Genomic DNA, 14,058 nt, shown 5'->3' with positions numbered 1-14,058 from the left:
GCCTGCATTCAGGGAGCAGGAGGAAATAGGAGGAAGAAACCAAGTACTCTGTCTGAGGTGTGCATATCCCATTTGGGAATGTGCTTATGGGATAGACCTGATTGATGTTAAACAGCTGAATTTGGGAAAAGCAAAAAGTCCTCAGCAAAAGGGAGGGGAAAAAACATGGGTGACTAGGATTCATCTGACTGCGTCGATCCTGCATCACCCCACAGCTTTCTAGGGAGCCAGGTTGGTGATGATACAGCATCATGGCTGTGTGCCCCATGGTAGGATTGCTTAGGCGTGGGAGGAGTTGGGACTCCTTCCTTGTGTTCCCAGCCCCGTGGGAATCGCTGGTCCATGGTTAGCAGGAGAGAGCTGAAGGGGCCCCGCTCACTGTGGGTGAGTCACGTTGCTTGCCTGAGTTCCCCTTTCCTCTGTGCAGCAGTAGTAAATTAGCTGCCCCATGGGGATATGAAGTGTTTGGAAGAGGCCGGAGGAAGGCTGCTGGAGGAATGGAGAGCTTTATCCTACAGCGTTCCTGTTGTGTGTATCGAGTCATGTTCATCAAACAGTATCAGCCAAAGTACTTGCTGGGAACAGCAGCAGTCAAAATCTTTTCAGCACAAAGCCAGGGCCTGTTCTTATTCCTATTATCTGCTGCGAGCAGATGCCGCCTGGCATCTCCTTTCCCAACAGCAGTATTTTGACATCACCAAACTGTCTGACAAACAAACCACCCACATGCTGCAGTGTTTTGACTCGCAGAGGGACAGTGCTGCAGATGTTTTCCCCCAGCTTCTCTCTGGAAGTACTTAGGTGTCTGTAACTAAAAAGGTGCTGTGGAGGCAGGCGCGCCAGCAGCAGAGGGTGCTGCTTCCTCGTGCTGCAGCGCTGGTGGGAACCTCTTTCCCAGCCCCGTCCTGCAAAGGGAGCCTTCCCTAGGGACACAGCCTGGGCCTCTGTCACCAGCTCTTGTGCTGCTGTTCCTGGAGCCACACACAGCGCAGAGACGAGCACTGATCTGCTGTGGCACAGTGAGCCCTCTGGTCAGCCTGCTCTCCCGGGAGCTACTCCACAGCTGCTCTTCCTGTATTATCCTGGTTGCTACCATTTTCCATTCACGGCCCCCCATCAAAAAGGCAAGGAACTCATTTTTCTGCTTCCCCACTCCCAATGGCTTCTCATGCACAGACTGCGACCATGTGCTTAGCCCCCTACATATCAGCTTGCGACATACAGTGCAATACGGAAAAGGAGTGTTATGATGTGTCCTTTTTACTGCAGACAGTTGTGTCAATCAGTAAAGTTACTGTGATTTTAAGGGGGTGCTCCTGGCATGCCCTCTCATTAAGAGGAAGTCATGTCTGTAGTACCTGTACCTCAGAGGTAGCTGAGCAACCAGCTGGTGTTGTAAGGGTCGCTCCAAATAGAATTGGAAGTTTGTAGAGTATCTTCTGCATCCAAGTGCTCCAGAGTTACATATATCCCATTCTTTAAGGCAGGCCACTTCTCATCCAGCGCCCTATGCTGAAGCAGAAAGGCAAAGGAACAGTGACAGGAGACATCACAGCAAGGCCCTGCTTTCCAGGTGAATGTAAAGCAAAATACCTGGATTCCACTTTGTTTCTGATAAAGGATTCTGATAAACAGCCTCATTTATTTGTGTTGCAGGGTGCAAAGTTTTGTGTTGACTGTGCTGAGATCTGAATTCACAAGAAGAGACTAAAAGGAAGATTACTTTTTTTTTTCTTCCCCTGCAAAGGGCCCCTTGGGGATGCCTCTTTTTTCCTCCTCCATCCCACTCTCTTTTACTCCCTTTTCCACCACTTTGAGCCATCTTCCAGCTGAGGAGGGCTTGTTGATTGTCCTCTAAGCAGGCTTGGCAGGATTTCTACCTCATGAGGCTGCTGTTTTAACAGTCTCTTTCTCTGTTCTGCGGCACACTGGGTTACTTTGGCTTTGTTGCTGTACATTACAGACGCTCATTGTTCACTATCTGTTGCATTGTCTCCCTTAATTCCCACAGGCACAGCCTGCATGCAGCACGTACATGTTTCCGGGCAGAGTGTTTACTCTCTCTCCCCCCCTCTCCCCAGGGCATAGAAAGCTGCATGTTTGCTGCCTGCCTGTCTTTATACACCCTACCACCACCAAATGCAAAGCAATAGGATCCCCTTTTATGCTACAGTCTATCAATCAGCCTATTGCTGCAAGGTTAGTATTAGTCAGCCATGAAGCACATCTACAAAGTCTGTACCAGCCTGAGAGTCCATGCTTTTAAGAAGGATTTAGATGCTTAACTTCAGACATTCAAAAGGGACCCATTTTTCAGAAGGTGGGTGCTCATCCACTTCCAGACCCCACAGATAATCTACAGTACTGAGTGCTGAGCACAGAAAAGGAGGCATGCCAAGCCATTCCCCCTCCCACCTCCCTTTTAATAATCTTAGCATAAACTCACAAGGATGAGAGCTGGAAAAGTCTCTTCTAATCCAGGCTCTATCCTCAGTCAGTTTTCCAAACAGGCTTAGAGGGATTCCATTGCAGGCCATAAACACTGGCATTTGTCAGCCACCCCCCTCTGCCACTGTTTGCGCTATTGTTTGAGATGTAGACAGTATTCAAAGCAAGTGATTGAAGATTAGCAATTCCTGCTTCTTAAGGAAGCAAGAAAGTCAAACATTAAGGAAATAAAAGGAGACAAGATTCCGTAGGAGCTGTGATCTCATCTGGCGAGAAGCCACCACAAAGCTGAAAATTTCTGCTTCAGCACTTGTCACGTCTGGTTTCCTCCAACTTCCCTGCTGCTCTTATACCTCCTCCACCCCATTTCTCCCTCTCCCTGTAAAGAACAGGGATATCTGTTAGAGCAGGAAACCCTTGCACACCTGGAACTAGTGCACAAGAAAATGCAAGACTGTGAGTAGCCCTCAGACAAAGAAGCTCACATCTAGCAATGGCAATGTGCTGCAGGGTGCTCAGGGAGAGATACTAGGTCGTAGTGCTGAGCAGTGCTGGGAGGCAGGTAACAGACTGTGGTGGAGTTAGCCGAGCAGCTGAATTCACAGGCAGACTAAAGCCTGCTGAGTTTCCTGTACAGTTCTCAGACATCGTTCACAGCTTTCTTGGATTCAGTGATGACATGTCTCTGCTGCTGCAGAAGGTGCTCATGCTGTGCTGACCATTTAATACACCCTGGGGAGCTGTGGCTAGGCAGGCCAAGGAGAACCTGCTTTTGAGTTGCCACAAGCAAGATCTTGGGCTTCCCTCAGGACCCTGGCCCTGGCCATTGCTCTGTTACTCCCCTGGCTCACAGCAGATGGGCAGGAAAAGGTCTCAGGGTAAGAGGGAAGTCCCCAATCCACATCTCTAAGCATCAAGAGCTACTGTCAGCCAACTAATTAACAGCTGCCTCCCCTCTGTCTTTCTAGATTATGAATCCCTGCTAGCCTTTGTCCTGCTCCTACTAGTCAGGTTACAGCAGTCTCCCACCTCGGCGGTAATGAAACAAAGCATTTGAAGTAGGTGTACTATAGTAGGTGGAGTAGGTGGATTTACCGTAAAGGAGCATCTGGTCCACAGAGGTCCGATTCTAAGCAGTTTTGGTCTCCCTAGACAACACTTCCATCTGTCTTGCTAACGTGTGCCTGGCACATTCCTCTCACATCTTTGGCATTGGCAGAAGAGACAGGAGTGGATCTTCTGAATGGTGGAGATCAACTGGGAGAACGCTCCACAGAGATGGATTCACACAACAAGCTGCACGTGTGCCGACAGAAATCACTGGAGCCAGTCTGCAATGTCAGAATCCTTCCGCAGCTCCCTCAGAGCAGTATTTACAGGGTCTCTGGGTGAGTATGGGCCCCCAAGGTCTGGCTAACTGATCAAGAACTGAACAGTAATCTGCAGGAAAAGCTTAAAGGGGGAGATTTTCACAACACGCTTGGGGGACTTGAAGAACTTCTGCTGAAATTAGTGAGGAAAATTGACTTCAATGGGAGCAGGACCAGGTCAAAGCAAAGCAGTTTTGGAAAAGCTACCCAAACATGTACCTATTTAACATAAAACTTCTCCTATTTCTATCTTGTAGGGTGTGAAAGAACATGTTTGTGCTGTATCTGCAAACTCCCTGGTGTTTCTGGTCAGCTAGAGTAATAAATTTAATCTGACGTGAATTGTGTTTTTTTAATGAACTACAATGGCTGGCATAGAGCAATTATTCCCCAAGGACTTCAAAATATGCTTAACAAATCATTGTCCCAGTCCTACAAAGATATGAACGCACAGAAGAACAACTTCACATGCATGCATTGTCCCCTGGAGTTCAACAGCATTTCTTTCCCTGCATTGGCTGAAGTCCTCTTTGGGGATTTTTTTGACTGCATGGCCTGAAAGGGGTGAGGAGGAGGGGAGTAGTTATCAGGCTAGCTACCCCACCTTGGCCTTCGCATGACATTCGTTTCTTCTGACTTCTTCTGACGGTTCAGTGGGTTCAGCACTGGACCCTGCCCCATTATATGTCTCTGAATGTCCTGCTGTGACCACCTCATTGAAGGAATAACCTAGCAGCGGGGAGCTTATGGTCCCTGGGGACTGTGCAATTTTATTTCATCCTGTGTGCAGCTGCAGGAGTTTTTTCCGTGTAAGCACTGGTATAACTAAGTTGTACATTAATGCATGGCCCATGAAACGTGACAAAAAGCCTGTTCAGCTCTCAGCAGAGCATACCTTCTTCTGCCAGCCTCCCCAGAGATCCAGCACACGTATACAGCCGGGAATCGCCTTCCTCGCTACCCACCTCCCCACTCCCTAAGAGGAGCACAGCCAGGAAAAAAACGGCCGAGTGTCCTGTCTAATTAAAAGGTAGGTAAGGAGAATACACTTGCGCATTTATGGTTGAGCCTTGTTTGAATGAAGGCCCTATGCTGGAAATGAGGTTCAGCTGATGTGAAAGCGAAGTCCTCTGGAAGTAGGGACATAAAAACGAGGACACACAAATTAACCCTGCTCTTTTTTTTTTCACATGTGCCCCAAGACCATTAGTGATGAGAACTTTTCAAGGCCCGATGTCAGTGTCCAACCCCAAAAAACAATAACTTCAGCAGCGTGCAGGGGCATTCGTTCCGTACTGACTCAGGTGGCAGGCTGCCACCTCCTGAATCATCCATACCACTTCCTGCAGCTCTTAGGTGGTCCTTGGAGGTATCCCATGCAATTGGGCTTGCTTCATTTATGACAATCCACTGGTTTATAGCTCCAAGCACTATTGCTACAAACAGACTCTTTTTGTCCGGGAATGCTGAGAAATGAATCATCTCAAGGAGACGTTACTGGGTCAAATTTGTCCAAAAAGTTGCTTTTTGAAAAAAGACTGAAATGAACAGAGTTGTATTTCCGCGGTTTGTTTTGGTAAACAAATCAGCGTTAAAAAAGCAAACACAGGATCCCCCGCGTGTCTGCAATGCACATATTGCAACATTGTGTCACTGTACACGGACGCGGAGGGTGCAATTCATTAAAAAGTGACTCGATTGTCCGCAAAGAAAGAAACAGCCTTACGCCTGAAACTCGCTGCTGTTTTTGGCCTTTCTTTGAGCCCGCAGGGCAGGGAAGAATCAAAGCAGCCCGATTTCACCCAGAAGCGCTGCCGGCTGCCGAGCGCGTGAAGGAGCGTGTGAAGGAGCCAGAAGCTGCCGCGCTTCCTCCCCTACACGGACGGCTTTCCCCGCCGCCGGCTGCGCCTCGGGCCCCGCGGGCCGCGGCCGCTCCTCCGGGGCCGCCCCGCGGCGGCGCCCCCCCGGCCCCGCCGCTTCCTCCGCGCCCCCGGCCCCGCCCCGCTTCCCGCCCCCTTCCCGGCCGCGGCGGGCTGCCCGCAGCGGGGCGGGGCGGGGCGCGGGCCCGGGCGGAGCGGGCCGCGCCCCGGGCCAGGCCGGGGGCGGAGCGGGGCCGCCGCCGGGCGCTATTTGGGCCATGTGACGGGCCGGGCCGCGCTTGCCGCGCCTGGCGCCGGGAGGAGCCGGGGCGCTGCGGCTCCAGCCTCCCCGCCGCGGCGGAGGAGAGGCGGGCGCTGCGCTCCGCTCCGCTGCGCACCGCGGCCCCGGGAGCAGCCTCCGGCGGGGCCCGGCCGCTGCCATGGTCCGGCCGGCGGCCTGGGAACGGTAGGAGCCGGCGGGGGCGGGCGCGGTGCGAGGCGAGCGGCGGGTGCCCGCGGGCCGGGGCGGCTCCGCGGCGGCCCTTCCCCGGGGTGGCGGCGGCGAGCGGCCCGGTCCCCGCCTCGGGCTCCGGGCTGCCGCGGCCTCCGCCTCCCTCCCTCCTCCCTCCGCGGAGGCGCCTCCGTTCCCAGGGGGCGCGGAGCGGGTCTCTCCTCCCGGCCCCCCTCCCGCCCGTGCGAGCTGCCCGCGGTCGGTGCCAGCTGGAAAGCCCCCAGACGCCAGGCTGGGCTGAGGCCAGGCTCTCTGACCCGCCTCAGCAGCTCGAGGGCACTTGCGGACCCCGGGTGCCTCGCGTTGGCCGTGGGGCCGCACGTGAGCGTGGAAGGCCCCGTCCCTGGGGAGCACTGGTGTCCGTGGGGCACGGCCCGGGGCTAACGGGGCAGCCGGTGCTCAAGGCGGCATCAGGGCCTGAGGATCTCCCGGCCGTCGCAAGGCTCCTGGGGCTGCGGTTGGGATGCCGTGCGATGGGTGGCTGCCAGAGGCCAGCTGGCGTAGCTGCGCGTGGATTTGCAAAGCAAACACTGATAATGTCAGTTCGGAGATCTTCAACTCATTAAGGAAGTCGGGTTGTTTGCTCAGGGTCTGTGGTTACAGTGGTGGTCTCTGGAGCGCACCTTACAAGGCCTAATTAATGTGTCTGGCTTTTACTACACAAACCTATGCTAATACAATGGGAGCTTATATAATCCTATATCTGAAATACCTGGGCTGTTGTAATGAGACGAGATTAATCTTGCTGTAGCCTTGTGCTGAAGTATGCCGTTTGTTCTCCCTATTACCTGACTGAGAAGTGGGCGGTCAGTGTGGCTGGCAACTGATGGTGGCCATGCCTGATTAGAAACCTATGAATTGTCTGAGCCATTGCTCAAGATAAGGAAGTTTACAAAATGATTGTCAAAATGGGAGTTGCTACCTTGGAAGAAGATCCGTTCTTTTTTTCCTGATAGTGATGCAGGATGAATTTATGAACCTTTTGTCCTAGAAGCAATCTTCGCTTTTCCCACCCCTCTAATGGCTCGTTTCTACACCAGATTTGGCATTGCAAAGCACAGTAGTACAGGCAGCTTAGTCTTGCTGGGTGCAAGTTGACTGCTAAATTACCAGGACCAAACTATGTGGAGTTTCCAGTGGCTTGCCGTAAAAGAGATCCGGCTGTAGGATGGATGGGGTCAAAGTGGCTATCCCAGCCTATGAGGAAGGATATTTCTGTGGTGAGTCGATAAGGGAACTACTGGGAATGTGATGGAGCCGTGCTACTGTTTAGAGTGAATGGCGATGCCGAGAAGCACTGAACTGGCTTGTTGAGGAGTGTCTTCCCTGACCAGCCAGTGGCTACTGCGCCTGTCTCCTCCCTGCTCTGTCAGTTTGCCTGGCCACTGGCCCTGGCATGGCTCTTAGTGGTTGTGATGATGGACGCATAAAGCAGCAATTTATTCTTCTCCCCCCTTGAAGACAAGGGATGAACTTCAGCAGTGTATTCCTCTGGGGGGCATCGTGTTGTTGCAGTACATCAGCAGCAGGCTTTTGTAGCCTCTGCTTTAGAGGTTACTGAAGTGCACTATAATGTGGTTGGAGTTTGTTTGTAAACTTATGTTAGATACTTTTGAGATGTGGGTTTGTGTTCCAGGAACTGGCTAGCTGATATGTGCTGCATTTGTGTGGAGTCAGTTCCCTGTTCCTAGACCTTGGGTGTGGAAAATGTGCTCTGCTCGTTGCTCTCCTGTGTCTTTTTTTTTTTCCCTGGCCCCCTATGTTTCCTTTCCTCAGAAAAAGTGAAAGCTGTCTGCAAGGGCTGCTTGTTGTAGAGTCTGTCTTGCAAGGGTAATTAAGAATTCATGAAGTTACTGGAATTAAAAATCTGTAGCTAGTGAGCCAGTCAGGACACTGTATGCCAGGCTTTGTGAATGAGTGCAAACCGTGCTGATCTTCCAAGTCACAATGTAGTTTTTGAAGAATGTAAGATGTGGAAGGGAGTATGCTCTGTGGCTGGCTGAGGTTTTTCTCAGTCAAATTTTGTGGCTGGTGCCACTAAATACACTGGAATTGGCACCTGATAGGCCAATGCAAGTTCAGCTTATAGTTTTGGGCTGTAATATACATGTACTGAGTCTGGAGTCACTGAGGGCTTGTGTTGACAAGGGGAGTGAGGATTAACTGGTGTTGGCAGGGAGTATCAATGAGATGACCTCAGCTGGGCTGTGCTTATCTTCATGTCCTGTGGAAGGAGGCTTGTACATGTATTAACTAGTAGAGTGATGTAGCGTTATAGCAGTGGAGAAACAGCTTACTAGACCTGCACGGATTATACTGACAAGCTCTGTTTCGGTATGAGTTTCCCTAACCTTGACTCTACCAAAGGCTAGTTATGTGGCTGGCTGTGAAACTGCTGCCCTGCTCTTTTATATTTGCAGGTAAGTTAAGTTGCTGGTACAAGATATAAGTTAGACACTAGTTGCTTCCAGACAAAGCTGTGCAATGCCTGCAGAATAGAAGTGATTAAGTGTCTGAGAACCAAGGTTACCAAACTGCAGTCACTGGACTGCTTTGCTGGTGGTCACTGCAGAATGGGTTGACTCACTTCCAGTTACTACACTGCTCTGAACAACAACAAAAAAATCTTCCCTTAAGTTACTCCATGTGAGTAACTGCTACAGCTGCCACTGTTTCAATAAATAATTGCTGGGGGGGGGATGAGTACTGTTGTCCTTGGCAAAGATGGGATATGTGCTACAGGAGATGGCCAAACACACTCTGAGTGTGAGAGCCTAGCTTAAAAGTACTAGTTTCCAAGCACATGGTAGGGAAAAAGTGCCACTGTTAACTGTGTTTCCCCAGGGACTACTGAAGCAGTGTCACCTCTTTTAAAGAAGTACGGAAGGGGTTGTTCATAGATTCCCTTCTAACTCTGTAGTGCTTTGCCCTCATACGTAATGCTTTGGAAGCTCCTGGGCTAAACTAAATTGGTCTGTGATGTCTATTAGGAAATTCTCTTCCAGGTGATCATACTTTGGGTGAAGTAGTATCAAGCCTAGAAGGAATATATAATGGATCTGTCTTGGAAAGATCCAGCAGTCTTGTTGGGCAACTGAGTATGATAGGAGGCTGAAGGAAACTCACTCTTGTGCATGGCAGGATGTCTTCCTGGAGGAATTACAGTGAGTTGTTGAAATTAATGTATAAATGTAGTGATGAGTGTGACTGAGATGCAGCCTTGTCTTACACATGGGAGGAGACAAGTGCAAACCAAGTTGCTGGAGGGATATCAGTGTGCTACTGGAAACCAGGATGTCTGGTTTGGTGCATGCCATTGGGAGAAATCGTATGTTGTTCTTGTATGTTTGCTTCTGCTTGCCTCACAGCTGAGAGGTCAAGAGCAATCTGCTGTCTACACTGATCCTTCCACCGAAGGACAGACTGAAACACTTGGCTTCTGCCCTGTCTCTGCACAAAGCTTCACATAAATGTCACGAGGAAAAAGTTTGAGAGCAAGAGAATGGATGTCTGTCAGTCTAGCTCTTTCACTGACTTTGTTTTGTCATAGTTATCTTCCCTGATAAACTTGCAACTCTGTAGTAAACACTCAAACATGTGTGTTGCCAGTGTTGTTAGGTATATGTTTGTTTGGCAATTCTTCCCTGGCTTAGTTGCAGGAATTGACATTCTTGGTGGCAGTGAAATCTTCCTCCTCTTCAGTGATTGAATAACTGACCAAGTGCCAAAGTTAAGGGAAGGAAATACAGCAGACTTTCCCTAGTAAAATAGATATGGTGTGAGCTGGATGCTGTATTGAGGTCCACCCCCAGCATGTAAAGGCGGTGAGTAAGGGTACTGACAACAGTCAGCTGAACCATGAATAATGTCCTACTGTTGAGCTGAAATTGAGTAAAACTTCAACTGTCCCAGCTCAATGGACTGACTACTTCGGTACTGCGGGCTGCCTTTGTAGAGGCCCCTTCTTTGGCAAGAGTACAGAGGGAAGGACAATTTCTTAACATGCTAACTATACTTTTGAGCTCTGGGCCTGGACTACTGGGATAAGCGGATGCAAGTGCTGGCTAGTGAGATGAGTGCTTGGTGCTGTCTCATGACTGCTGGGGACAGTTCTTTTTGTCACATGTTGCCATGCTTGGGATTGGGCTTAAGGTCCAGAGCTTTCCAGGCCAGCTGGTGCTTGTGGCAGTCTGATAGTACTGTGTGTGCCCCAGGGAGTGTGGTTTAGAGGGATGAGCGTAGGGCTGCAAGCCAGGGACAGCTGTGGGCTAATCCTTTCTGTACATCTGATTTGATGTGTGGCCTTTCTTCAATCACTCAACATCTTGCTTTAGGGTTTTTAGAAAGGGAGAAAATGAAGATAACTCTTTTCTTGTCTGACCACCTTTGGCAGGGATGGACACTAATACCAGGTTTTATTTAATGGGCTCTACCCTGTGGCTCATCAAAGCAGTTGGAATAGAAAATACTTATGGCGCAGGGATTTCTGGCAGTGGGGTGGAAAAGGTGGGAAATGTATTTTCTGTCCACAGTGTGGAAGAGCCACAGCTAGGAGTGGGGGGCTTAGCATGCCATTGACTTTCTAGCATTCTGTTCATGTGGTAGATGTCTTGCCATCCTCCCTTCTAGTTTGATGTCTTGTGCTTAAGCAGCATTGAACTTCAGCTTCAAAGATTTTTTTTGGATTAACATCTTTTTCTGATCTTAATAGAGAAACAGCCACCTGCCCTTGCCTTATCTTTTTTCCTTAACCGTGGAGAGTCTTGTCCACTAACAAGTCTTGTCTTATGGCTCTAGTAGTTTTTCCTCTTCTAGAACATGGGAAGACAGACTTCAAACTGAAGCAGCACTGCTACTGTATAATAGTAAGGCTTTCAACCTGCAAAACTTTCTCTGGGAGGAGAAAGCTTTTTACTTAAAAAAAAACCAAAAACCACCACCATCTGCTTGATTTCAAAGTGAGAGCAACAGCTTTTGACTTGAGAGCTTTGGGGCAGAAAGTGGTAATGTCTGAATGGAGTTACCAAACATGGGCTTTTTCTTTTAGCCTGGGAGGGGAATTTGATGAAGCTTGTAAGTCAGAGCAGCTGTGTAGATGTTAGTTTCAAACTGCTTTCTTTGGATAGCTGGTATGTTATCAAGTCAGGAATCTGTCCTGAGGAGATCCCAGATGGGGCCTTGACACCATAAATGTACAAAGGCATGTACATGGTTGCACAAAAACTGCAGCAACAACTTAGTTCTAAAGAACGTGAGCCACAGATGGTAAACAGCCAAGAAAAGCAAGCAAGGGGTAAGGCCAAGATGTTCTCTACATGAGAAGGCTACATTGGTCTCAGATGTTTAGAATTTCTTAGTTTAAATGTTTGATAAGTTTACTGTGGATAACTTCTGGTTTTAATGGCCTTTTGGAAGTTAAACTCTACATTAAGTAGAGATATGAAAAAATGCCTGGATTCCAACTACAGCATCTGGAGGCTTGAAGGAAGTCCTGGAGTTTGCCCAAGTGCAGTTCTTACCTAGATACCCTAATTCATTGTCATATGGTGCTTCAGCATCCCTGGGTCTGTAGTGGTGTAGCCTAGTGAGCTGTGCTGCAGGGGAAGAAGCATTGCTTCTCAGTGTGAAGAGAATAATGACCCTTGAAATGCTTTCAAACAGTAGTCTTTGGTCCACACTACAGAGGATTTGGGATACTGGGTATGTGGAATGGATGGGATTGGTGCTGTGTTGTCAGCAGTTCTACATGGGTCCTATCTCTTTGATAGACAGTGTCCCCATGCTATTTAAAGGCTAAACTGGTCATGTTATCGAGCTTGGACAATGAGGGAGGGATTGCTTTGTTCCATACTAATCCCAGGGCACTAGTACATCTGGGACTTGAAGTTTCAAGTGGTGCCCATGTACAGAAATACCTAAAATGTTGTGGACCAGCTGGTAAGGGATAAGCTGAACTGGGAGATTTACCGTTTATGTCCTAGTTCCTATGAACTGTTGAACAACTGCAGAAGAAACCTGTTGGCACTTTTGCTGAAAAGAGGTTTGGGGCCTGCGTGAATCCAGAAAGTACCTGGCTTGACTCCTATGGGCAGGAAATGGATCTGCTTGGACTTTGTTCTGGGGTTATATGATAGGCATGAGCTGCTGCAGGCTGGGCTGTGTTGTGACCCTACAGCTTGCTGTCAAGGTTCTGCACTACTGGCTTGAACACTTGGCTTCCTTGCCTGGTGTCCCACACAGTTTCACTACTAATGTTCTGGGGTTTTCCATGTGGCATGTTGGGCGCTTCCAGCTGGAACAAAATGGAGCTGGGGGTGGGAGTGAAGCAATCTAATGAATATGGGTTTTTTGTGAGCCAGGGCACTGCTTTCCTCCCTGTTACCTCACAGCTTTTTTGGAGTGCTGTGTGTCCCTCTTGCAACAAGGATCAGACAGGCAGTTATAAGTGGTTTCAGCCTCGGACTTGACTCTGGTATTGATTCGGGCACATGCATCTCTCCTTCTTGCTAGCATAGCTTAGTTTGCAGCCTAAGAGGAAAAGGGCAGAAGGGCTACACACATGGCACTGATTCCAGCAGGATATTGCTGTAAGGTTAGGTATGTGGCACACTGTCTTGCCAATGCACAGCTGCTGTGTAGAAGTTAAAAAGGGGCAGCTAATCTGCTGTCAAGTAGCTGTGAGCTTGAGTAATGGTGAAAATCCAGGGAGTGAAGGCAGACCAGCATGGTAATATGCTACTGGTTTTCCAAGTTGTGGGATTGACTTGCTGTATGTTGGGATGTGGAGAAAAAGAAAGGGCAAAATGTGTATCTCATGTTTATTAATATGGGTTCATTTCAGTGGCTGAGTTTATCCTGGAGTTTTGGTACTGTAGTTAGTTCTTGATATCTGCCTTAGTTAATTGATGTTGAGATGATCTACTCAAGGACCAACAACTGCTAAATAATTTAATTTTCTGAACTTGGAGTTTGTAAGAAGCAGCTTTTGAAGGAACTAAGAGCTTTCCTGGAATGTTCACTAAGTGTTCCCCAGCTGAATCTTTTTTCTGTTTTATTGAGGTGCTGGTGTTCCTCGTGTGCTTCTGATCCTCTGGGTGTGAGGCATGCCAAGTGGCTGTAAGATGTTGCCTTCCAGTGAGATTGCTGAAGGGGCAGGTCATATGTGCCCATACAGGCCCAAATCTGCACTTTTGGCACGAATAACATTAAATCCTGAGGCTTTATCTGAGTAATCAGATAAAGCCTGGTGTGTGGACACTGAACTGGATTTGCAAGAGGCACAGCTTTGTGTGTCAACACTTTAAGTGGGAGGGGACACCTGACTAGAGAGAGGCTGCAAGGAGAAATAACCCACATCTGCAGTCAGGCTGTGATTGTGCAACTACCCTCCTGCTTGCTCCAGAGCAGTGCACTGTTTTATCTAGGGGGAACTTGCCAAGTATGCTGTGTCACTCCAGGGTGGCAGATATAGATAGATGTTTGTCCACAAGGAACTCTAGTGAATCTCCTGCTTTGATGAGCTTATTAGTCTCAGAAGAGGAGAATGTTTGCTGCTAGGTGTACTTGCATACGTACTTGGTGGTATTTTTTCTACAAGGACTTTCTGCTGTATATGTTTTCTCCAAAAAGGAATTTGGCTGTGACTCATGAGGTGCCTTCAAGCTTTGTCCCTTGATGTAGGGATATGGTTGTAAGTGCATGCTGGTGTTCCCTTCCCAGCCAGATCTCTCTAGGTAGAACAGCTCAGCTTGCTGCTGTGGGCACAAATGTATGACAGCATATTAACAGTGGAGGTAAAGAGAATTTCCATTGACTGCCCATGTGATGGGACATGTGCAGTGTCCCCTGAATAAGCTTAGTAGGCAGAAGC

General features: G+C 49.0%; 1 protein-coding gene across 2 annotated transcripts in view; it reads left to right on the top strand.

Annotated features, from left to right (window-relative positions):
- Positions 1 to 6,112: 6,112 nt before the first annotated feature.
- The window catches only part of SPSB1 (splA/ryanodine receptor domain and SOCS box containing 1), a 38,312-nt gene continuing 30,366 nt past the window's right edge, over positions 6,113 to 14,058 (top strand). For both annotated transcript variants that reach the window (XM_059829992.1, XM_059829993.1), the window contains exon 1: positions 6,113 to 6,143. The gene's annotated coding sequence lies outside the window, so the exon portion shown is untranslated. The remainder of the gene's footprint in view (positions 6,144 to 14,058) is intronic.

Source organism: Gavia stellata, chromosome 27 (assembly GCF_030936135.1).
Source record: "Gavia stellata isolate bGavSte3 chromosome 27, bGavSte3.hap2, whole genome shotgun sequence".
Lineage (NCBI taxonomy): Eukaryota > Metazoa > Chordata > Aves > Gaviiformes > Gaviidae > Gavia > Gavia stellata.
The sequence above is the reverse complement of the archived record's forward strand: the minus strand, read 5'-3'. Positions and strand labels throughout refer to the sequence as shown.